The sequence below is a fragment of the Myxocyprinus asiaticus genome, chromosome 21, assembly GCF_019703515.2.
Source record: "Myxocyprinus asiaticus isolate MX2 ecotype Aquarium Trade chromosome 21, UBuf_Myxa_2, whole genome shotgun sequence".
In the NCBI taxonomy this organism is placed as follows: Eukaryota; Metazoa; Chordata; class Actinopteri; order Cypriniformes; family Catostomidae; genus Myxocyprinus; species Myxocyprinus asiaticus.
The window spans coordinates 43,796,121-43,822,978 of NC_059364.1; positions in this window are offsets into that span (position 1 = coordinate 43,796,121).

The window sequence follows — 26,858 nt, forward strand, 5'->3', positions numbered from 1 at the left end:
AGTTAACACAGTTAATGCCACAGATTTACCTATTTGATTTGTCACCTACAAATTGTGTTAATTGTCTTAAATTTTTCTTATTCCTTTTATGTAATAACATTTTTTTATTGGCAGGGCCTTTCCACTTGGCAGAAATTTTGGCCATGTAGCTATCCTCTGCCTGAGACAAAGGATGAGTTCAAACCCAAACCAGGTCGCCCTTCTGAAAAGTTTCTTGCTTCCTCTTCTCATTGTAATAACGACCCTGTTTCAGTTGAGCTCTGCCCACATTTTCTCTCGCACTGCGCAGCAACTCCTCTTGTCTGGTTATCGCAAGACTACTTAGGTCAAGAACTTTTGGCAGAGACCTTTCTAGTGGTACCTTCAACTTCAGCAGGTGTGAAACCTGTGCTTTCTTGCCAAGCAGTGTTGATGGCAAATCTGGACTCCACCAACCAATGATCCCAGTGACGATGGTTGAGGATGAGATTGGTTAGAGGATGATAGGCCATTGTCAATTTTTGTATAACTCCCCATTTTCTGCAAATTTGGCTGATAAGTTATGAAGTAAATTGGGATCCCCCATCTGACACAAGGTAGGCAGGAACACCCCATCGGGTAAAAATCTCCTCTACAAGAAAAAGTGCAATCTGTGGTGACTTTAATGTACATTGTGGAAACAACTCTACCACCTTTGAACAGTAATCCACTACAACCAGAAGATGTTCCTTCTCTTTAGTACTCTTAGGGAAGGGTCCCAGTAAGTCTACTCCCAGCATATATCCAGGTTCAACTACTGGGGATGATTGGAAATAACCAGAGAGTTTTGACACAGATGGTTTGTACTTCTGGCAGATGAGACATTCCTTGCAATGCTTCCAGACATCTCTGCGTACACTTGGACAATAGGCAATGTCCAATAACCTCAAGAGAGTTTTCAGACATCCAAAGTATCCATTTAGTGGATTGTCATGGGCATATTTCATAAACTCCTCTCTCATAGATGCAGGAATGACAAGATGCAATTTTTTACCTTCCTTGCCGTCAGGAATGCTACAGAAAAGAAACCCTTCCTCCATACAATAGTGTACTTGATTGAAATCAGTGGTGGTCTTTTTTACCAACTCTTGGACCTCAGAATCACTTTTTTTGGACAGTAGCTATTTCATTCCAATCCACTGGAATCTTTGTTGAGGTTATTGATGAAGTTGCAGCTTTGCATACTGCTAGCGTATTTGAAGAACTGATCAGGCTCCTGGAGAGTGTGTCATGTACCACGTTTAATCATCCTTTCCTATACTTTACACTAAAATCAAAACCTTGCAGTCAGATTGTCCAGCGAATCAATCTCGAGGAGGGTTTGGGATGATTGAAAACCCAGTTAAGTGCAGCATGATCAGTAATTACTTCAAAATGTCTACCTTCCAAGCAAGTTCTTCATTTCTCCATGGCCCAAACAACAGCAAGACACTCTTTTTCAGATACAGAGTATGCTTTTTCTGCACCACTGAGCAATCTTGAAGCATGTGCAATCACATGTTCTTATCCTTCAGACTCTTGTGTTAACACCACTCCTAAACCCACCTCACTGGCATCACTCTGTACTCTGAAAGGTTTGTTAAAGTCTGGCGGTACCAGTACTGGAGCTTTGGTCAGTGCTTGTTTAATCCCTTCAAAGGACATTTGACAGGCATCAGTCCAACTCCAAGTGGCACTTTTCTGTTTCACAGCATGAAGAGGGGCAACTTGTTCAAAAAAGTGAGGAATGAACCGATGGTACCATCCAGCTAACCCTAAAAACATCCTTGAGAGATTGCAGAACTGGAAAATCACGTACAGCAGTTATCTTCACCAGATCTGTCTTGATGCTTTATCCAGTTACCACATGACCTAGAAATATTACAGACTTTTGGGCCATGTTACATTTCTCCAAGTTCAAGGTAAGTCCTGCATTATGTAGACATCTGAATACTTGACTTTCTTGACTTTTCTTTGACTTTCTGGTGCTCCTTTTCATCTCTGGAGTACACAACGATGTCATCAATATACAGAAAAGCAACACGTCCCATGTAGATATTTCAATACACATTCCATCACTCTTTGAAAGGAAGCAGCAGAATTTTTGAGGCCAAAGGGTAGACACAAGAATTCAAATAGCCCAGTAGAGGTCACAAACGCTGTTTTGGCTATAGTTTCATGATCCATGCTGACCTGCCAATATCCACTCTTCAAGTCCAAGGTATTGAATATAGAGGCTCCATGTAAGGATTCCAAGATATCCTGAATGTGGGGTATGTGGTAACAATCCAAGTGTGTCTTTGCATTCAGTCCTCTATAGTCCACATGAAATCTTGTACCACCATCTTTTTTGGACACAAGAACTACAGGTCCAGCCCAGTGAGACACTGAGGGACACATGATGCCTCTGTCTAACATATCCTGGATCTCTCAATCTATGAACGTTTGTTTCTCATGTGACACTTGGTAAGGTTTTTTTCTCACAGCAATTTAATCAGTGGTGACAATCCTATGCTTGATTATTTCAGAGTATCCAATGTTCTGTGTGCAGACAGTGGGCCATTCCATCATATCATTCTCTAGCAAAGACTTAAACTCAATGGTTGTATCAGCTCTTAGTATTGCTTCATGGATTAACTGTTGTCTCAGGTCTCCTTCATTCTAGGAAGTGCAAGGTAGAAATAGAGATGGTTGTTAACTGTAGGATCACGGTGTATTAGAGGTAATACTCTGTCTTCTCCATTAGCTTCGGACAGTAAGATGTAGTTGGCTTTACTGAAGTCGAGGATGATGCCGGAGGACAAAAAAATCCATTCCTAAAATGTCTGGTATGGCGAGATCTTTATCACACATAACATGGAGACATAAATTGAACTTTTGTCCCTGCAACTCCCACTCCCAGTTTTAACTTTGGCCAGCTTAAATGTTTGCCCTTCCCAAGGTTTCCATCTTTCTTTGTTTCTAAGTCGGTTCCACCATGAATCTTGAATCAAAGAAAGAGTACTTCCAGTGTCAACCGTGGCGTGCAGGTAATGTCCACATAGTACGATGGGTAAAGTGATCATTCTGAGGTCTGGTTTGGTGGTCATTGGCATAATTTGCATTGTATGAGTGTTGGCATGAGGATACTGGTGAACAGAGCCATGAGGTGTTTGTGCCTTCCTATTCTTGTTGTGAGCTTCGTTATTGGCATGACTCCAATAATGTTTGGCTTCAAAAAAATCACTCTCAAAGTGAGTTCCAATTCTCACTAATTCCCTCACATCACTGACAGTGCCTCTAAGCAAACTAGCCAACTTTGGGTTGCAATTCTTAGAATGGCTTGCAGAATCTCCTTTTCTTACGCCATCCACCATCGTAGGCACAGGGCTCTATGTTGAAAAGCAAAGTCTCTGATACTTTCTTGCGGACCTTGTTTTCTCTATATGAGTCTCCTTTCAACTTCTGCTTCATAATCATCACTCAGGAAAGAACACAGAAATATCCTCTTAAACTGGATCCAAGTCTGAACATGCTTTCAATCTGCCATCCACCAGGCTTTAGCAGTTCCGGGTAAGACTCAAGTCAGTGATGTCAGAGTTTTTTGCTTTAATGTTATATTTTGGACACTAGAGGCCCTCATTGTGTTTCATTTCAGTTTCCCGCCATTGTATCATGTGTTATTGTTTTCACATGTGCCTCGTTCCGGGCTGTGTATTTAAGCTGATCACTTCCTTTTGTTTCTTTGCTTGGTTATTGATGTTCCTAGCCAGTTGCTGCCGTAAGTCTGCTCTAGTTCTAAGTACTAAACTTTGAATGCCTTTTGGATTGTTTTTTCCCTGTGATTATTTTTGCTGTTTTTTGGTGTCTTTTTTCTGAGTTCTTTGGAGATTATTTTTTTCCCTCCTTTTGGATCCTTTTTGGACGAAAGATTTTTCAGTTTTGTGGTTGTTAGTAAGAAATTGCTTTTTGTACCCTTTTTGCTATTTTTGTTAAACTCTTCTGAGTTCATTTAAGAATGCATCTGACTATTGGGTTCAACTCCCTTCTGTGGCTCAGTGGTGGAAATTAAGACTCTTGTGCCAGAGGACCCAAGTTAAAATCCCAGCTCTGACAGAATAACTAAGCCACATTATGAAACCAAAGACGCCTAATGCTCAAAAACTCCTGGCCACAATTGCTCAGCAGGAGTCCACAATCCAACACCATGAGTCAGCATTAGTTCAGCAGGAGACTGTGATGGCTAAACACTCACAAGTGCTGTCAGATCTCATGATTTCTGTCCGTCAGATCCTGGACTGGCTGCCCTCTACTTCAGCTACTGCTTCTACTGCTGCCTTGGTACCCCTTCCGGATTCTCGAGTGCTCTCTCCTCTGATTGAACCTCGCCTACCCCCACCACAACATTTCTCAGGTGATCACAGTGCATGTGATGGGTTCCTGACTCAATGCTCTCTCACATTTGAATTACAACCATCTTTCTTCCCCTCAGATCGGGCCAAGATCACATATGTTATCACCCTCCTTTCTGGCAAGGCTCTTTCTTGGGCAACAGTGGTCTGGAAGGCACAGGCACCCTTCTGTTCAAGTTATTCTGTGTTTGAAAAGGAGTTCAAGCGAGTCTTTGACCACCCCCTCAGTGGCCGGCAAGCCTCTAAGAGACTTCTCACCCTCCGACAAGGTAATGGCAGCGCGGCTGAATATGCCATACAGTTTCGGACAGTTGCAGCAGGGAGTGGCTGGAACGACGAGGCCCTCATGGTGTGTTTCCTGAATGGTCTGTCTGAGGCAATCAAGGATGATATGGCTACCAGAGAACCTGCTCGTGATCTCGAGACCCTCATGGATCAAGCAATCCGGCTGGAAATCGCCTGAGGGAGAGAAGACTGAACCGGCCATCTGTTTCCACATTGTCTGCCAGTCCAGCACTTGCTCAAATGCAACCAGTGCCCCACGAGTCCTCGGAACCCATGCAATTGGGAAGGACTAGGCTTTCCCCATCTGAACGAGACCGTCGCATGAGAGAGCGCTGTTGTCTATATTGTGGATTGTATGGTCATTTTCGCTCCGCCTGCCCCGAGCTTTCGGGAAACGCCCAGTCCCGTACAGGCAAGGAAGGACTGTAACGGGAGTTACACGCACAGCTTCACCTTCCAACTCTGGATTGTTCCTTCCCATCACACTAACTTGGGGAGATCAAAAACACTAACTCCAGGCATTGATTGATTCTGGTGCTGCCGGGAATTTCATGGATATTTCCTTTGCCAAAAGTCTCCAGATTCCTATTAATTCCCTTCCTGCCCCCCTAACTGCGACAGCCTTGGATGGAAGACCGTTAGCTCCAAGGAAAATAACCCACCTCACTTCTCTCCTTTGTCTCATTACTTACCAGCACCAGGAGAGAATGTGCTTTCACCTTATACAGACTCCAGAGTTCCCTATTATCTTCGGTCACCCTTGGCTCCTCCAGCATAACCCACACTTTGACTGGTCCACTGGCGCTGTTCTCAGTTGGGGTCCCACCTGTCAGACTACATGCTTGGCCCAGAACTCCCCTGATCTTGTTCTCGAGTCCCAAGAAGCCCTAGATCTGCCTCAAGTCCCTGCTCAGTACCACCACCTCAAAGCAGTGTTCAGCAAAAGGAAGGCCACCTCCTTACCACCTCATCGCCCCTATGATTGCGCCATTGAGCTGCTCCCAGGAACCTGTCCCACCAGAGGTCGTATATTCTCTTTGTCTCTCCCCGAACGAACTGCTATGGACAAATACATTAACGAATCCCTTGCGGCAGGTATCATCCAACCATCCACTTCCCCTGCTGGAGCTGGATTTTTTTTCATTGGGAAGAAGGATGGCGGGCTCCGGCCATGTATTGATTACAGGGGCCTTAATAAGATCACTATTCGAAACCGCTATCCCTTGCCGCTAATGACCACTGCTTTCGAAATTCTGCAAGGAGCCTCCATCTTTACTAAGCTTGACTTGCGCAATGCCTACCATCTCGTGCGCATCAGACAAGGAGATGAATGGAAGACCGCCTTCAACACGCCCACTGGGCACTATGAATATTTAGTTATGCCTTACGGTCACACTAATGCTCCTGCAGTATTTCAAGCTCTCATCAATGATGTTCTCAGAGACATGCTCAACCAATTTGTGTTTGTCTACTTAGACGATATCCTCATCTTCTCGAGTTCCCTCCAAGAGCATGTAAAACATGTCAGTAAGGTTCTCAGATGTCTTCTTGATAACCATCTTTATGTTAAACCTGAGAAATGTGAGTTCTTTGTGACCAAAGTTCAGTTCCTGGGGTTCATTATCAAGCCTGGCAAGATACAAATGGACCCTCAAAAGGTTCAAGCAGTTGTGGATTGGCCCTCCCCCTCGTCGGTAAAGGAAGTACAGCGTTTCCTTGGCTTCGCCAATTTTTATTGCAAGTTCATCCGGAACTTCAGTACTGTGGCAGCTCCTTTATCTGCCCTCACCAAGGGGAACACAACCAGCTTTAATTGGGGACATGAAGCAGAGTTGGCCTTCAGCAAACTCAAAAGCCATTTTACCTCTGCACCTATTCTCATTCTCCCTAACCCAGATAAACCCTTCATCGTGGAGGTCGATGCTTCGGATGTAGGGGTTGGAGCTGTGCTGTCCCAAAGGGGGGAGGACAACAAGTTGCATCCATGTGCATTCCTTTCCCACCGCCTTACACCGACTGAGATGAACTATCATGTAGGGGATCGAGAGTTACTGGCAGTTAAGCTAGCACTTGAAGAGTGGAGGCATTGGCTTGAGGGGGCCAAACACCCATTCCAAGTATTCACGGACCACAAAAATCTGGAATACATTCAGCAGGCAAAGCGACTCAACCCCCGCCAGGCACGTTGGTCCTTATTCTTCAACCGATTCAAGTTCATCTTATCCTACCGCCCCGGCTCTAAGAACCTAAAACCTGATGCTTTGTCCCGAGTATATGTAAACACTCCTCAGGAATATTCTATTGCATCAATTATCCCCAGTTCCAAGATAATAGCTCCTATCAGGTGGGATCTGGAAAATACTGTAAAACAAGCCCAAGCCCGAGAACCTGACCCAGAGGGGGGCCAACCCACTGCCTGTTTGTCCCTAAAGCTGTCCGCTCCCAGATCCTCCAGTGGGGACACTCCTCTCATCTCACTTGTCATCCTGGTACCTCTCACACTCGAGTTCCTCCAAAGATGATTTTGGTGGCCAACTATCAAGGAGGATGTGACAACATTTGTAATGTCCCACATGCAACCAAAGTAAGGTCCCTCACCATTCTCCTCAGGGGCTATTGCATCCTCTCTCCATACCTCACAGACCTTGGTCTCATCTTTCCATGGATTTTATCACTGGACTTTCGCTATCACAAGGCAACACCACTATCATGGTCATAGTTGATAGATTCTCCAAGGCCCCCCGATTTATTCCTCTGCCCAAACTACCCACCGCTAAAGAAACAGCTGAATTGGTTATAAACCACGTCTTCCGAGTCTTTGGCATCCCACAAGACATCGTCTCTGATCGAGGACCCCAATTTTCCTCCCGATTCTGGCGGACATTTTGTCAATCTCTGGGGGCTACAGTGAGTATATCTTCTGGGTTCCACCCGGAGTCCAATGGGCAAATGGAGAGGCTTAACCAAGATCTTGAGACTACACTGAGGTGTATGGCAGCTAACAATCCATCCTCTTGGTCTTCCTTCATCATGTGGGCAGAATACGCTCACAATACCCTTCGCTCCTCTGCTACAGGCATGTCCCCTTTCGAGTGCCAGTTGGGATACACCCCTCCACTATTCCCTGAGCAAGAAGTGGTGGTTGCAGTTCCCTCTGCTCAACAGTTCGTTAAATGTTGCCGCCAGACATGGAAAAAAGCCCGACTCAAGCTCTTGAAGGTCTCTCAGCAGTATCAGCACCAGGCCAATCGCAGACGCAGACCTGCCCCCACTCTGCGCCCCGGCCAAAGAGTCTGGCTCTCCACTAAGAACATTCCCTTGCAGGTGGAATCCCATAAACTTTCCCAGAGGTTCATTGGCCCCTTCAAGATTGCCAGGAAAGTAAACTCCTTTACTTATCCCTTATACTTCTCACTGTTAAAACCTGTTTTGTCTTCTCCTTTTCTTGCGACAGGTAAACCTCCCCCTCCTCATATCATTGGTGACCAGCCAGCTTACACAGTCTGCAGAATACTGGATGCCCGTCGAGTACGTGGGTCCCGGCAGTATCTTGTGGACTGGGAAGGCTATGGCCCTGAGGAGTGCTCCTGGGTTCCTGCCAAGGACATCTTGGACCCCAAACTAATTCAAGAATTTCATGCTCGCAAGTCCAGTCATCCGGGAGGGAACATCAGGAGCCGTTCCTAGAGGGAGGGGTCCTGTCAGAGTTTTTTTGCTTTAATGTTATATTTTGGACACTAGAGGCCCTCATTGTGTTTCATTTCAGTTTCCCGCCATTGTATCATGTGTTATTGTTTTCACATGTGCCTCGTTCTGGGCTGTGTATTTAAGCTGATCACTTCCTTTTTGTTTCTTTGCTTGGTTATTGATGTTCCTAGCCAGTTGCTGCCGTAAGTCTGCTCTAGTTCTAAGTACTAAACTTTGAATGCCTTTTGGATTGTTTTTTCCCTGTGTTTATTTTTGCTGTTTTTTGGTGTCTTTTTTTCTGAGTTCTTTGGAGATTATTTTTTCCCTCCTTTTGGATCTTTTTTGGATGAAAGATTTTTCTGTTTTGTGGTTGTTAGTAAGAAATTGCTTTTTGTACCCTTTTTGCTATTTTTGTTAAACTCTTCTGAGTTCATTTAAGAATGCATCTGACTATTGGGTTCAACTCCCTTCTGTGGCTCAGTGGTGGAAATTAAGACTCTTGTGCCAGAGACCCAAGTTCAAATCCCAGCTCTGACAAGTGAAGCTAAAATCTCTGGATTATTCAGGAGTTGAATCACCAGATACTCTTTACAATGTTCACTGGCTGCTATTTGTCATCATCACTCAGTGACATGTAGCAGTGGAGTCCAACACAAAGCAGGAATGGAGCTGGATCCAGCTGGTTCTGGTGACCTCAAGATAGGAGGTTGAGGCAGGGAAACAAATGGAATAATATTAGCATAGATGCCATTCAATTTATTGCAGAGTTATAGATCACAATCAATGTTTCTGGTTCCGGCAGACCTAACTAAAGCAGCTTAATTGTGAGTTGAAGGATAAATTAGGTGAATGCCTGGCTAAACAGATGAGTCTTTAGTCTAGACTTAAACTGAGTGAGTGTGTCTTCATCTCAAACAGTGTTAGGGAGACTATTCCATAGTTTAGGAGCCAAATATGAAAAGGATCTACCTCCTTTTGTGGATTTTGATATTCTAGGAACTAACTCAGTCCAGAATTTTGCAATTGTAATGATCATGATGGGATATAGCATGAAAGAAGGTCACTTAAGTACTGCCGAGCTAGACCATTCAAAGCTTTATACATAGTTAACAGAATTTTAAAATTAATACTAAATTTAACAGGTAGCCAATGTAACGACAATAAAATGGGGCTAATATGATCATATTTCTTGGTTCTAGTCAGCACTCTGGCTGCTGCATTTTGAACCAGTTGAAGTTTATTTATTGATCTTGCTGGACATCCTCCCAGTAATGCATTACAATAAACTAGTCTTGAGGTCATGAACGCATTAATTAGTTTTTCAGCATCAGCAACAGAGAGCATGTGTCGTAATTTAGCAGTATTTCTTAGGTGGAAGAATGCTGTTCTACAAACATTGGTAATTTGATTTTCAAAAACACCTAAGTTCTTCGCTGTTGAAGACGAGGTAACAGTACATTCATCGAGAGTCAAATTATATTTTAGCGGCTTGTTTTTAGAGGTTTTTGGTCCAATAATTAGTACCTCTGTTTTGTCGGAATTGAGTAGAAGGAAATTTCTGGCCATCCAATCTTTTATTCATTGATACACTCTGCTAATTTGGAGAATTGTGAAATCTCATCAGGTTTTGAAGAAATATAAAGTTGGGTAATTGTCGGCATAACAGTGGAAACTTATTCCACGATTCCTGATAATATCTCCCAGGGGAAGCATATACAAGGAGAAAATCAGAGGCCCTAAAACTGATCCCTGTGGCACTCCATACTTTACTTTTGTTTGGTCTGACAATTCCTCATTTACATAGCCAAAATGGTAGCGGTCTGCTAAATAGGACCTAAACCATGCTAATGCAACTCCACAAATGCCAACATAATTCTCTAGCCTATTCATGAGAATGTCATGATCTATCATGTCGAATGCAGCACTAAGATCTAAAAGCACTAGAAGTGAAATGCAGCTGTGATCAGATGAAAAGAGCAAGTCATTTGTAACTCTGATAAGTGCAGTCTCTATACTGTGATTGGGCCTAAATCCTGACTGAAATTGTTCATATATACTATTTCTCTGTAGAAATTAACATATTTGGGTGGATACTACCTTTTCTAGTATTTTCGACATAAATGGGAGATTTGAAATTGGTCTATAATTAGCCAGTTCACCAGGATCAAGTTGTGGCTTCTTAATAAGTGGTTTGACAACTGCCATTTTAAAGTTTCTTGGGACATGTCCTATGGATATTGAGGAGTTAATAATTTTAAGAAGAGGTTCTGAGATTACAGGGAATACCTCTTTTAAGAGCTTGGTTGGTATTGGATCTAACACACATGTTGTGGCTTTTGATGTTTCGATAAGTTTTGTTAGCTCTGCATGACCTATGACATCGAAGGATTGAAGCTGCATGTGAGGAAAATTATGAGACACTGTTTTCTGAGGTACTGTGACAGATGATTGCATAATTCCAATTTTATTTCTGATTATTTCAGTTTTATCAGTAAAGAAATTCATGAAGTCATTACTCGTGTGCTGCGACAGAATATCTGGTTCTGCTGAGGCTTTATTTCTAACCAATTTAGCTACAGTACTGTATAAACACCTTGGACTGTTGTGGTTATTTTCTATGAGTTTGCTAAAATATGCTGACCTGGCAGCTTTTAGTGCCTGTCTGTAGCTACAGACATTATCAGTCCATGCACCGCAAAACACCTCTAATTTTGTATTCTTCCACTTGTGCTCCATTTTACGAGCTGCTCTCTTGAGAGCATGAGTATGATCATTGTACCATGGTGCAGGGCTTTTTTCTTTAATTTTCTTTAATCGAAGAGGGGCAACACTATCAAGAGTGCTAGAGAAGACTGTATTGATATTTACAGTTATTTCATCAAGTTCTTCTAGGCTTTGGGGTTTACTGAGTTATGAGATAGATCTGGAAGATTATTAACGAAGCTATCTTTAGTGGTCGAAAGAATAGTTCTACCTGAACGATAGCGTGGTGTAGATTGAGTAACATTAGCTGATTGCAGCATAAAAGGGACGAGGTAATGATCTGAGATGTCATCGCTCTGCGGCAAAATTTCTATAGTATCAACATCAACTCCATATGACAGAATTAAATCTAGGGTATGACTGTGGCAATGAGTTGGTCCTGTTACATTTTGTCTGACTCCAAGAGAGTTAAGAATATCAATAAATGCTAATCCCAGTGTGTCATTTTCATTATCTATGTGAATGTTTAAGTCACCAACAATTAAAGCTCTATCTACAGTAACTACAAGATCTGATAAAACATTTGCAAATTCACCAAGGAAATCAGAATAAGGCCTGGGTGAAGACGACAGTTTTTTTATTTATATCTGACGGTCACATTAAGCATTATTAGTTCAAAAGACTTATGTTTATACCATGTCCTCTGAGTAACACCAAAAACTTCACTGTAAATTGTAGCAACACCTCCTGCTCAACCCTTCAGATGAGGCTCATGTTTATAACAATAACCTGGGGGAGTACATTCATTTAAACTAATATATTCATCCGGTTTACGCCAGGTTTCAGTCAAACAGACCATATCCAAACTATGATCTGTAATAATTTAATTTACAATTAGTGCTTTGGTAGAAAGAGATCTAATGTTTAGTAGCCCTACCTTCATATGATGTTCATCATTAATTTTTTTGTTTTGTTCAAGTTTGACCTTATTAAAATTTTTTCAGAATGATTTAGTGAGAGTTTTGTGTTTGGTAGTTCAGGGAACAGACACTCTATGTGATATCTAGGTGATACAGTCTCTATGTGTTGTAGTTTATGTGACCTGTGTGACATCTCAAGGCAGCTAGCAGACATTTGGATTAACCAGTTTGTCTACTTCCTGACCTGGGCCTCAGTTAGTCAAATACTATCATTATTAAGACTATGAGCCAAATTACTAGAGAGGAGAGCGGCACTTTCCCTGGAGGGATGGAGTCCATTTCTATTTAGCAGGTCAGGTCTACCTCAAAAACTCTTCCAATTGTCTATAAATCCTATTTTATTCTCCAAACACCACTCAGACATCCAGTGACACTAATCTACTATAAACCTCATCACCATGACAAGCAGGGAGGGGGCCAGAGCATATTACAGTGTCTGACATCATTTTTGCAAATTCACACACCTCTTTAACATTATCTTTAGTGATTTCCGACAGGCGAAGCCAGACATCATTAGTGCCGACATGAATAACAATTTTAGAAAATCTATGTTTAGCATTAGCCAGCACTTGTAAATTCGATGTGACGTCAGCCGCTCTGGCACCCAAAATGCATTTAACAATAGTGGCTGGAGTCTCTATTTCCACGTTCCTTACAATAGAATCACCAATTATTACGGCTCTTTCAACATGATACTCAGTGGGTGCATCACTGAGTGGGGAGAATCGATTGGAAACCTTATCAGGAATGGGAGAGTGGTGTCGCTTTGCTGAGCGAGTATGCCGCCGAGAAGTCACCTAAACGCCCTGCTGCGGGGGCTCTAGAGCCGGAACCAAAGTGTGTGTTTTGCTCTCTGTACTGCCCGTATCCGAAACAGTATCTGCCAGCTTCTCTTTCTTACTGACCTCCACTAGCGTTCGGATGCGTGTCTCTAACTCATTAACCTTCTCCATCAGCCTGACTAATTCCTTACATTTATCACAAGTGAATCCCTCACTGCTCACAGAAAAAGCTATTGTAAACATGTGACATGCAATGCAGGAAGAAATAACATGAGCAGATGCCATGACTTACCGCAATTGATTGTTGTTTGTTATTCCTGAGCGGTGAGGGTATGAGATCGATGTGAATCCCTCACGCAATTGTTTGTTGTTATGGTTGTTCTTGATAAGCGGTGCTTTGAGATCGATGCAATAATCTGTGTAACACAGAGGAGAAAAATGGGTGTGCGCTGTAAAATGCACACAGTTTAATCGCGATAAAAATAGAAAGCGGATGCATGCGGAAAATGCATGCAGTTGAATAGCGATTAGAGAATAATGCATGAGAAAACCCGATGCGCGCTGAAAAATGGCTGATGTTAAGGATTAAAAGATGAAAACAGATAGATAAGCGATCATTTAAATTCTGTTGTTTTAAAATGAAAATAAAATGAAAAAGCTAGCTGGCTACAAACACAGACTCGAGCTAGGCGCCAGCAGCAACAGGTAAAATACACACAGATGAAACAGTAGAAAAGCGGAAAAACCTGAAACACGTGGTAAAATGACAAAAGATAAAACGATGAACGTATGAATATAAGAATAAGCAATGCTAAGCAGGCTAGCAGGCTACAAACACCTTTCATATTCTCTCTGTACATAATATTTTAATCTTTCTTTACCAGCTTTGCATCTGTTCTCACACTCCAAACTTGTAAAAAATTCACTCACCCGTTCCATGCATTCATCCATCCGTCTTTTCCAAGTGATCCTCCAGTTGTGCAAGTCGGTCTGCAAACTTCTGCAGAAGAGATAGAGTAGCTTCGTTGTCAACGTTTGCACATTTGCAATGTTTATATTGTTTGCAAATTATAAACCAGCTCGTATGGATTTTCTTTGTGATCCAGTTCGTTTGCTGGCTTCCATGGCTCCAACACGCAGTATTGTTTGCCTGCAAATTTGTTCAAATCTGGCAACCCGGCGGTGTCTAAATACTATTGGTGAGTGGGCAGTGGGCGGGATCACACAGGCCAAAACATAAACAGAAATTCCGGCCTGGAATGGAAACTTCAAAGTAGAATATACTGGCTGTAGCATTGTCATCAGAGAAGCCAGTATTTCAGCTTAGCATGTTTCCTAATTCTCTAATGACATATTATGGTCATTTTATGATTTAGTACAGTAAAAATATTACACATAGCACCTTTAAATCAGTAACTTACTTTATAGTTGAACATAGGAATATCCCAATTCATCAACTAGGACTCTGGATGAACACTGATTGGCATTTCATTTTGGAATCAAACAATCTTTGCTTGTTCATCCCTTTACTCTTCTTCTACTTCCCTATATATAGCACTTTTATGAATATCTACAATCCAAAGTAGCAGTAGAGATGTGCATTGCACTCCACAGAACATTAACAGACTTGTGTTTATTACAAATTTACCAAATCTACAAATATACAATATCACCTACAGTTTCTCATTGGTTCTTGCGTGTGCTGTGACAAAACATCATGACATCAAAACTGTGCTCAAATCAAGTATGGTGACTCCGGCACAGGTTTGACGTCATGACATTTGACACTCAGTCACGAGACAAGCAAGAACAAATGAGGTTTTTTGTTATTTAAATTCAACCTACGACAGCCATATTTAATTTTGCCACTCATTGGGAGTTGATGAATGATTTGAGAGTGAATAACAACTTAAATTTAAGTCTGTTATTTACACAAAGAAGTAATTTTATGGCTTCAGAAGACTTGGAGTACTGTGCAAGAGTCATATTGACTACTTGTACTGTGTTTATTTAATGTCCTTTTTGCATCTTGACTACAGGCTGATCAGAGTAACTACAGGCTGATCACACTTTGAATTTAGCAAGAGGAGCTTAAAAGTTCTACTGCTGAAATTGATTGCTTAACAAAATTCGAATCACTTCCCCTAGTGGCCGAAGCTGGAAGTATTATTGAGGTGAAATTTCCACATGGTGACACAAAAGCAATTATGTAATAATGCAATACAGTTTACAGGACTGCATATTTTATGAAATCTACCTAACCCTTAAACCAAACCCAACCCTAAATCTAACCGTCAGTGGAGTAAAACTGTAACTGTAGTGCAAAAAAACAACCGCTGAATCATGCTGACCATTAGTTTCCACAAGACCCAAACCCTGTCTTGGAGTGAAAGCAATAGGCTTGTTTGAGATGCCAAATGCCTCGCCCTGAAAGTAGACAAGAGCAGATGGCTGCAGTCAGGGGAGGAGTTAAATACGTGCTGTCAAGTCGGACAACTCTCACATCTTGTAGTGGATTAGACACCTACGAGATCAAAGGCAAATATCACGGGATTCACGTTCATGTGCTATTTCTGATAACATAGATATCATTTAAATTCTGTTGTTTTAAAATGAAAATAAATATGATGAAAAAGACATTCATTGTACCTGTTATTTAATTTCGCCAATAAGACATGTCTTTCCATCCATGTTTAGTTTAATAAAGACACGTATTTTAGATATTTCAGAAATATGATATAAATAACATATCCAATACAGAGATCGAATTGTCAGAGTGTTGGGAATATTCACATATAATTTATACACATAAAACATGATATTAGAGATAAAAAAATTAATTTTTTTTTAGATTGCAGTTTGCGCAGCTGGAAAAATCCAACCGTGCCACCTGGCTCTTACAACTGCGTGTGCCTCGCTCTCACAAGAAGTTTTTTGGCATATGTCACCATGACATCACAGCAAGTAAGTCAGATTTCTAACCTGCATGCACCTGCCGCTGAACACCGATCCATTCTGCGCAGAACTTGCTCATCTAAAATTAGCCTAATTAATATCTGGTTTCCACAGGACCAGAACCCATGTCTCAGAGATCAGTAGCACCACAATGAAAGGTGAACACATTTAAATTGTCTGACCGGAGATAGTGCATGTCAGTAACTCGACATAAAAAGGGCTGATTTCAGGGTACATGAACATTCGGAAGTAGCATGTTGATTTCCCATGTGATCATGTTGGTCACTGTGACAGATCTTTAATTTTCTCTGAAGGAGAAATGGGAGCCGGATGAACAATCCACATGAGCCTTTATTCTTACACTTTTCAGCGTCACACAACAATTTGCTTTTCAGCACAATGTAAATAAATGAACACACAGAACACTCTACTGCGTGTGTCTCTCTCTCTCTCTCCTCCGGCAGTCTGGATTGCCTCTTTTATCCCTCTCCAGCTCTCACTGCAACACAGAACAGGTGTTAGAGATAATTTCCCACAGGTGCCAGTCCTTAACATTCTTCCTCTCCCGGCCTCACTCTCCACAGACATCACTCAGCCATGCCCACATCACCACATACCCTCATCGCCCTACTCAGGCCGGGGATCTACCACAGCCATCTGTGCCCCTGGCCTGTTGACCACCTCGAACTTAAAAGCCTGGAGAGCTAGAAAGCATCAGGTGATTTGCGTGTTGGCATCCTTCATGCGATGGAGCCACTGGAGTGGGACATGGTCTGAACAGAGGGTGAAAGCATGCCCCAACTGATAGTACAGGAGGGTGAAGACCACCCACTTGATAGCCAAACACTCCTCCTCTATCGTGCTGTACCTAGTCTCCTTCAAAGAGAGTTTGCGACTAATGTACAGCATGGGGTGCTCCTCCCCCTCCACCATCTGGGACAGTACCGCTCCCAACCCCCGTCCGATGCATCCGTCTGCAAGATAAAGGGGAGAGTGAAGTCAGGAAAGTGCAATAACTGCCCGCCGCAAAGTGCAGCTTTCATCCGCGTGAACGCCATCCACTGGACCGGATCTGTTGCCCCCTTTTTAGTAAGATCAGTCAGCAGGCTGGTGATGGTTGAATAATTAGGCACAAACCTGCGATAATAGCCAGCCAGCCCCAGGAATTGTCTCGCCTCCTTTATGGTCTTAGGTCTCGGGCATGCTGCAATCGCTGTGGTTTTATCAATTTGGGGCTGTGCCTGCCCGTGACCCAAGTGGAAGCCCAGATACCGTATTTCCACCTGCCCAATTGCCCCCTTCTTTGGGTTTGCCATGTGTCCTGTCCATCTCAACGACCTCAAGACAGCCCTCAGATGCCGCAGGTGCCACTGCCAATCATTCCTGAAAATTATGATGTCATCTAGATAGGCAGCAGCGTAAGCAGCGTGTGGCCTGAGAATTCTGTCCATGAGCCGCTGAAACGTAGCCGGGGCCCTGAACAAATCGAACAGAAGCGTCACGAATTGGTGTAATCCGAATGGTGGAAAATGCCATCTTTTCATGGGACATGGGAGTTAAGGGAATCCGCCAATATCCCTTTGTTAAATCTAGTGTCAAATAAAAGCGAGCTGCACCTAACCGATCGAGCAGTTCATCAAATAAGATTTAGACAGGGCATTGACTTTTCTATAATCCACACACAACTGGACGAGCTGTCACTCTTTGGAACCAGCACCATCGGGCAGGCCCAGTCACTGTGGGATTTTCTATTACCCCCATATCTAGCATGGCCTTTAATTCTTCCCGGACCACTTCTTTTTTTGTGCTCAGGTAATCGGTAGGGATGACTATGTAACGCTACCCCGGGGTCGTTTCAATATGGTGCTCTGTGAGATTCGTACAGCCGGGAAGAGGAGATAACATGTCAGAGAATTCTCCTTGCAACCTGGCAACCTCCATGATTTGTGACGGTGAGAGCTGGTCTCCTCCTCCGGTCCGAGCTCCTCCCTCTCCGGAACCACTGTCATAAAAGTCATGGGGACTACCTCTCTCCATGATTTTAAGAGACTGAGGTGGTAAATCTGATATGCTCCACCTTTATCCATTCATTTAACCTCATAATCGACCTCTCCAACTCGCCGTATGACCTCAAAGGGTCCTTGCCACTTGGCGAGTAATTTAGAGCTTGATGTGGGCAGCAATACAAGGACTTTATCTCCCTGTATAAATTCCCGTAGCCAAGTACCCCTATTATACAGCCGACTTTAACATTCTTGAGCCTGGAGCAAATTCTCCTGTGTTAATTGCCCCAGTGTGTGGAGTTTTGCTCTCAGGTCGAGAAAGTATTGAATCTAGTTTTTGCTCTTTGAAGGTCCCTCCTCCCAATTTTCCCGTAGGATGTCGAGCACGCCGCGAGGTTGACACCCGTACAATAATTCAAATGGGGAGAACCCCATGGAGGCTTGCGGAACCTCTCGCACTGCAAATAATAGGGGCACGAGCCACTTGTCCCAATTCCGAGCATCTTCGTGCACAAACTTCATAGAATCATATTCTTTAGTGTCTGATTAAACCGTTCGACCATGCCGTCTGTTTGGGGGTGGTAAATGCTGATCCAAATCAATTTAATCGTAAAGTAAGTGACATAAACGTAGTGCCCAGATCAGTGAGGATTTCTTTTGGAATCCCCACTCGGGCGATAATTCTGAAGAGTGCATCCGCAACACTTTGTGCTGAGATGTTGCGCAGAGGGACTGCTTCCGGATATCACATTGCATAGTCCACCAGAACCAACAAAAAATGATGTCTGTGTGCCGTCCACTCTAATAGCCTGACGAGGTCCATGCCAATTCTTTCAAAGGGGACCTCAATCAATGGAAGGGGGAGCAGTTGCGCTTTTGGGGTGGCCGCCAGATTTACCAGCTGACATTCACAGCATGCCGCACGCCACCTGCGAACATCCCTGCGAATGCTCGGCAGATAGAAATGGGCCATCAGACAGTTTAGTGTTTTTTCCTGCCCTAAGAGACCCGCCATTGGATTATGATGAGACGTCTGGAATAGCATTTTCTGATGGCTCTTCGGTATTAACAACTGGGTTGTATCCTCCTTTGTCTGAGCGTCCTGCATCACTCAATATAACTGATCCTTGATAGTTAAAATACGGATATGTGAGTGCAATGTCTGGCTGGAGGCGTTGACCATCAATCACTTTCACTTGATCAAAGGCATGCTGAAGGGTCTAGTCTTGCGACTGCTCCAGAGGGAAATCCCCTGCCGGGAAACCTTTAAGGGCTGGGGAAGCCGAGACTTCCCCCTCCCTTACATCCTCCTGATGTGGAGCTGATGTAGACGGCCCTGGCACCACCTCCCCAGCCAGCGAATCACACACCACACACCGAAACATTTTGTTGCATGACCCATCCACACACATTCCCCTTAATAAAGTTGTAAATGCCTATTTTATCCCTCTTCAGCTCTCACTGCAACACAGAACAGCTGTTAGAGATAATTTCACACAGGTGTCAATCCTTACCGTTCTTCCTCTCCCGGCCTCGCTCTCCACAGACGTCGCTCAGCCACACCCACAACACCATAGTCACTGTTCAAGTATTTTTTTTATTTCTTTTGTGTTCCATGGAAGAAAGAAAGTCATAAGTGTATTCAAAAACATTTAGGGTGAGTAAATAACGATGGAATTGTAGTTTTTGGTTGAACTTTTCTTTAACGAACAGTTACTTACCAAAACTCACTTCCTTGAATAAAAAGTCTCAGATTCCAGATTAGTCTGGGGGGAAAAAATGGTTTTCAGAGCATCTAATTTTATATCTACACATTAGACAGTCTACCCTGCTGTGCTGACCACATTTGATTCAGCTGAACATGTTTTAATTAGCAAGATCAAAAGATCTTCAGTAGACATGTGAACCTTCCATGTATTCATAGTACCTTGTTGATGTTTGCCATCTCTGATCTGTGTTCACCATAATTTTAAACCATTATTCTAAGAGCTGACGAATAACTGTCAACACCACCTGCTATGTCCGTGAGGTCTTGCCAGCTTATATCTTTTGTATGGGCCATGTGTTGTTGTAATGTAACACGATTACAGAAAGTGTTTCACACCGTTTTTAACAGAGCCAAACATGAACAACAAAGCATGCCAATTATGGAGTCATTTGAGTGTTTTATGAGCTTCGGCTGGGCTCCGTTTTCACTGGCTGACCATATTGAAGGGGTCAAACAGAACATCCAAATGGCTGCTTTATTACACATCCTGCAATCCCTCCTACATTTGGATGCCTGAGAAGAAGGCAGAATTTTTTTGTCCTTGTAAAACTTTGGCTCGGAGTGTCCATGCACATTGCACTTGCGTCTGTAGCAGCATGTGTTTCTGGGATTGTTCTGGAAGGGAAAATGCCGAAACAGCAGGGAGCAGCAGATAAACAGGCTATTTGTGACTCGTTAAAAAATGCAACAGTGGCCAACATTGTGGAGAGCGTAAGGACCCTTGTTCCAACTGGGCTATAAACTTTTCCGGCACCAGCTGTAGTGAGCATCTGTCGGCTTGCGCATGGAGAGATGATCTGCTGCGAATGACATCGGAGCTCTGCATTTTAAAAAAACGAATACCTTACATAACCGCGCTGATTAAAAACTCAGTCTGCCTGATGCCTGGTGACTATGGCCTACTATCAAGGGGCCTCTGGCTGCATGGAGAGCAAGACTCAGGACAATGCCCACAGTTGTATGACAAATGCCAGGATGGGCTGAAAAACAAGTTCTAAAAACTTTTGGGTTGGCTGCAGAATGGTTGCATAGAGTCCGTTTTTTTTAGTACTGATTAGGAAGTGACCAGGAAATGGAAGTTCATATTGAAGGAGTTTTAATTAGGAAATTTACCATTTACTTTCTTAACAAACATTTCTTATCTTGCTGTGAGTAATACATTTGCGCACCCTATTCCAAGAAAAAAAGTAGAATTAGACTCTTCAGCTGAAATCCCATCCCTTCCAACCATCTGGCTCCATTCTGGTATGTTAAACCCACTTTTTACTTTATAATCAATAGAGCGCAACAGTCTAGATCCAGAAGTAAAAATCCCATTCATTTTGCCCATAGGTGAAATTAGTTCGTAAACTAGTATAATTAACTTATAAACCTTTAAAGACAGACCCACCATAATCCACAGAGGTTGTTAATATGCTTCTGTTAAAGCCATCAGTCTGTGTTATTTCAGCTTCATTATTTAGAAATCATGTTTAAAAGTGGAATTTCTGGTGAAAAACTACACTACCCATGATCCTGAAGAGAAGGATTCACCAATTAGAGAACTGCTGCCAAAAAAATCGCACCAAGAGAGCTCTGCAGCGACCTCCCGCTCCCTTGATGCACTGTGAATGACTACTCACAAAATACTGGTATATATGCATATTTGCATATATGCATATTTTGCAATATACTTAAAATATACTGTTTCTATACCCATGATCAACAACTTTAAAATGATAGTTTTCTATTTTTCCATTGTTTTTATTTGGATTACTTCATTCGCAATGCTTCAAGGTATTGTAGTTCATTCCCTCATGAAAGACGTTAAGTATACAGTCTTGTAACTTTGTCTTTTTGTACGAATGTAATATTTTTTCAAATACTTTTTTGCTTTCAAATCAAAATTTGTTATGTTGTGATTCACTTCAGTGCTGGTTGGTTCTGTTCATGGCTTAGAACTCATTTATGAAGGATTTTATGAAATCCCTATGGGCAATATGTATAGGAAAAATATCAAGATGGCTGAAAAAGTGGGCGGGCGCCATTGCACTCTATTCTCAATGGATAAAATCAAGCCCGCTCCACACTTTGTTCTCATTGAACACCTTGTTCTCATTGAAAATCCTGTTTCTCTCCAATATTCATCACATTTTCTGTAGTAAAATGGGTTGCAAATTGACTTACATGTTAATGTAAACATGCAGATGGATTGCAAATGAACTTAATAGAAAGCATCAGTTACGTAATTACAGGCAGTGCAGGGTGTGCTGCTGAGCCGGGGCCCAGGGCTGACGGCCGCCCAAAATGGAACGATGAAAATGACCAAAGGCCAGATGCCAAGAACGATCGCTTTCCCGATCTGGGGTGCATTTCCCATACAACAACGTAACTCTCTGCTCAACCACCATAGTAGGATCCATCGTTGGAGAAATTAACTATATAGTCACGACTGTTTCTCGAAGCCATAGTAACTGTATCGCACATCCATCGTTTGAACCACGTTGGTTTAACAATATAGAGCTGACGCTAATGACATTATGCCGGGGGTGGAGTAATAACTTCTGCGGAGATCAAAAGGATATAAACTTTATACAGCTTAATTACACGTACATAATGCCATTTAATACATGAAAGCAGCATGCACTGTGTAATGCAACAAATGCATTGCACAGCATGGGGTTTCCCTCTTCATCAGACTTCAGGATTCCCCCAACGCATTTGAGCACATATGCACATGTGCAATCTTCAACAACATATAAGAACCTCACTTAGATGTTAACACTAACACCGACAGAAGCGTGTGTTAAAGTGATTTCTCTTCACAGCCTTTAATCCCTTAAATGGCTGTATTCGCATTTACATGACGTTTTAGAAAGCCACTTTCTGCAAAACCTCAGAATATCCAGGAATTTGTTTTTAGACACAACAGCTAAAGACATCCGTCTTGCGGAAGTGCACACAGACCATCACTTAAAAAAACAGCACAGCATTTAATTCAAAAGCATCCTGTGTGAATGGCCCATTCCTCATACTGATTTTCATTATGTCTGTCTACAATTAGTCCATGAAAAAATAAATAGTGCACATTTAGCCTTTGCAGAAACAACATATTAGAAAGATTTGATTTTTGAAGAAAAGTGGACTCACTGGGCCCACAGCTGCAGTATAATTTCATCACTGCATGTAGAAACTTTGCAATATTTCAGCACAAGTTCTTTATTATCTCTCTTGAAAGTATGCTAAGATGTTTACAGCCTCATTAGTGTGTAAGTGTGAATGAAGGCATGAAAAATAGATAAGCTGGAGCTATGCTACCCTGCGCCCTGTGCCAGAAGCGTACCGTGTAGCACTTAAGTCTTTGCAGTGTGACAGAAGGCCGGTCCTTTCATTCTGCAGCATCAGGGTATCATTTGGAATTAAAGAAACTTTACGACTCCCTCAACTGATTTTCTGGAATATGAAAACATCAGCATATGGCAGAAGACAGCAGCAGGCTAAAAAGTCAATTTCCCTCATGGAACATACCAAACAGGGTGACATTCATATTCATACTGTCCTTTCGGCTCTGAACATTATTTAGGACAGGTTTTGTTTTATGATGCTTTATGATGCAGCCTTTAAACACACTATTTTTTTTTTATTCAAATGCTATCGCAAGTTTAAATTAGCTTTGAGAGCTGCAGTGGATGGGAAGATTATCAGTAAATAAATTACATTTTTTCTATTCCTTACACAAAGCTATCATACGATTGTATGCATAAAGATTAATTTTGTGTTTCACTGAAAAAATAAAAGCCTACGAGGTTTGGAACAACATGAGGGTAAAGAGTAAAAAAGTAAAAAATCACATAATTTTAATTTTTGAGGGGGGAACATGGAATAAAATTAGCTGTTTTAAAACAAAATTTGGGCTCCACATGAAAATAAAAAGACCCATGAATTTCAACATTTATGGTGATGGCTGGAATCGCCTGTTGTGGGTGGAGTTGGGCCCCTTTTGTGCCCAGCAGGCAGATGGGGTGCAATATGCCAGGTTTCTGTACAGCCAGATGCAGTGCCTGAGATAAGGGATGCACGTCTGGAGCATTTTCATCCATGAAATCAGCAAGTGTAACACTTTTCAATTTTTGGTGAACTATCCCTTTAAGGAAAAATACCTTTACTGAAATGTATTGAATTAAAAGTCAATTAAAAGTGGCTCAAGAGAAAAATACTTAAGCAAAAGTATTAATGAAACTGATTATAAATGTACTCAAGTATCAATTGTACAAGTACAGTAAATGTATAAATAATAAATATAATTTTTTTATTTATCACACATTTTGCACATATACAGTGAAATTCCTTTTTTCACACATCCCAGCCAAGCTGGGGTCAGAGTGCAGGGTCAGCCATGATATGGTGCCTCTGGAGCATATAGGGTCAAGGGCCTTGCTCAAGGGCCCAACAGTGACATCTTGGTGGTGGTGGTGGTGGGGCTTGAATCCCTGACCTTCTAATCAGTAACCCAGAGCCTTAACCACTGAGCCACCACTGCCCCACTACCCTTTTTCTATTTATTGGCAACCTGGTGACGGAGTGGTGCTTGAGTTTACAGCCACGTTCACACTGTTAGTGTTTGGGATTGACAATCTGACAGGTGTGAGTCTCGAAACAATAATTTAAAGTAGGGGAACAAACAACTGAAGCCAAGCCTATATTTTAACACTAGTAACTATAGTGACAGTGACTAAAGTAAATATAAATGATAGCGGCGAGTATGAACAGTTTTCCGTGAGACTTGAACAAATCTTATACCACATTACCTCATCAGTATTTTACAATGTCCATAATGTTTAAGATAAAAACATAATGTAAAACCTTAAACAAAGATTAAACTTACATGAACAGTGTCTTCTCTTTTGATTCCCAAGTGTAGACACAACATGCTCTGCGTGTGATTTAGATTCAGATTAGCAAATCGATTCGCGAAATGAATAAATTGTTCAGATCGGTTTTCAAATAATTTTTACCAATTCAAATAATGATAAAATGAACGCTTTTGCAGATGTACTTACGATTTACAGGTTTGCATCAATGGATGATGTCCAATGAGAGGAGCAGATTTTTATAATTCTAAATTATCTTCAGAGATCTGTCTCATTTTTTGCCATTTTTCTTTCTCATTTTCTGCACATCCTGTCATACACACATAAAACATGACAGGCAAGATATCCCACCCCCTCAGTAAGACCTGGTGGGAGAGGCTGTCAATCACTTGAGTCACTGAGTAGTCCATCCCTATGAGGGTCTGTCATGCACTGATGGATATGTGGATTTTCCCACCTAGTAGGGGGCAACTAAGCGGCGGGTAAAGCAAAAGAGACGCATCCTAAATAAACTTTTAATATCTACTGAAGCTTTCTAAAAAAGAGATACTTTTTTCTTTCATTCATTTTTTCTTTCTTATATGTTTATCTGTTTATTTATTATTATTTAACTGTTTATTTAATATTATTTAATTATATAAACAGTTGCCCTAAAAATTTGGACACTTTAGCCACTCTTAAATTGTGTTACAAAATGCATTAATCATCGATATGTAGTTGAATTAAACATGAATTAAAAGCATGACTTTCATGCAATACTTACATGTTATAAATGCTTAATAATTGCACATATTCATACTCACCATAAAATGCCATAAAATAAAATAAATTCATAATTTATGGGTTGATCTATAGGTTACTAATGTTGAATAAGTGTTATTAAGCATTTATAACATGTGAAGTAAAATGGCTCACTATTTGACAGGCATTGCATTAAAGCCTTTTTTATTCATGTTGCTATAACCACATGTAAAAGGTTTATAATGCTTTTGTTAATTAATCATTACTTAGTCATTAATAAACACATTTATAAATCTTTAACAAAGGATACATTAATGGAAACTTTTACCAAAATACCAATGCATGCGGCATTTATTTGAAAGAAAGCTAGCACAATCACAAAAAGTTTGTTAAAATTTAAATAATAATTCAATTGATATTTTGTTAAATATGTTGCCAAACTGTATTGGAACATTTCACTTGTTTTGACATAAAAACTCTGCCAGTACAGTAAGACAAAATACACATGTTAAAAATACATTCTCTGAAAAACCTAAATATCTTATGCAGTATTGTTTCTGAAACAAGATAAATCAAATTGAAGGATTTTTAGAAATGTTTACAGGAAAACAATTCAAAAATTATTATCAAGAATATGATTTTTGTCCTAATATCAAAGGTCTTACCAGAAAATAAGAAATTATGATCCAAAGTGAATTTTCTTGATAAAAAAATATGATCGTGCCTGGTAACGTGCATGTAAAATGACTAGAAATATAATTTTAGCTTAGCATAAAGCTGACAATTTACACAAGGTTTATTTCTATTTCTTCTGCACCAAACTTACTTCAAACTTACTTCTCTGTCTGCTCGTATGAATGTAACACATCATAAGAAAGTGTTTCACCGCTGTTCAAATGCACTTTGGATCACATCATTTATATGTATAAATGTCTTCCATCTTAAAGGACTAAATATTAAATGAAACAAATGAAAATAAAATGCAAAGTAATCTCTTCAGTAATCAAAATACTTTTTGAATGTAACTGTATTATAATTACCAATAATTTAAAGTGTAACTGTAGTGGAATACAGTTATTTATATTTTTTTAAATACATACTCCCATTACATGTATTCCGTTACTCCCCAACCCTGTATATATATATATATATATATATATATATATATATATATATATATATAAAAGATATTTGGAGTATATAAATTGATTATGGTGCATATCTTGCCTTCGTTCAATGTGTTTTTCTCTCTCTAAAGCCCAATTACACAATAATATGACAATTTCACAGTACAACAGGTAATGGACAATTATTCAACTTAGTCATGCAGTGTAATGCTTCAAAACAGTTTTGCTACATCTAGACAGTCACAGTTTGTATAAGTATCAAGTTTTTTTTTTTTTTTTATAAGAAGTGCACCTTGGTTATACTTTACCTATGGTTTATACAACAGACAGCTTCAACTAATTTGTGCAAGCTCAGAATTTGTTAAATATATGTGTAATTTGTAAACACTAAAAGTATTTTTTCATTGATAGATGACTTTCTTTGTATATGGACATCCAAACACATTTCTTCTGCAAAACTGCAGCAAAGTGTTATCGCGCACACACTGCCCTTCTCACCTCCTCCCCCCAATCTGCCCCTGTTTTATGAATAATTGGTGATGTGTGTCAATATTGCACCCCATAGTAACCATATGGTTGGCCTGGGCAG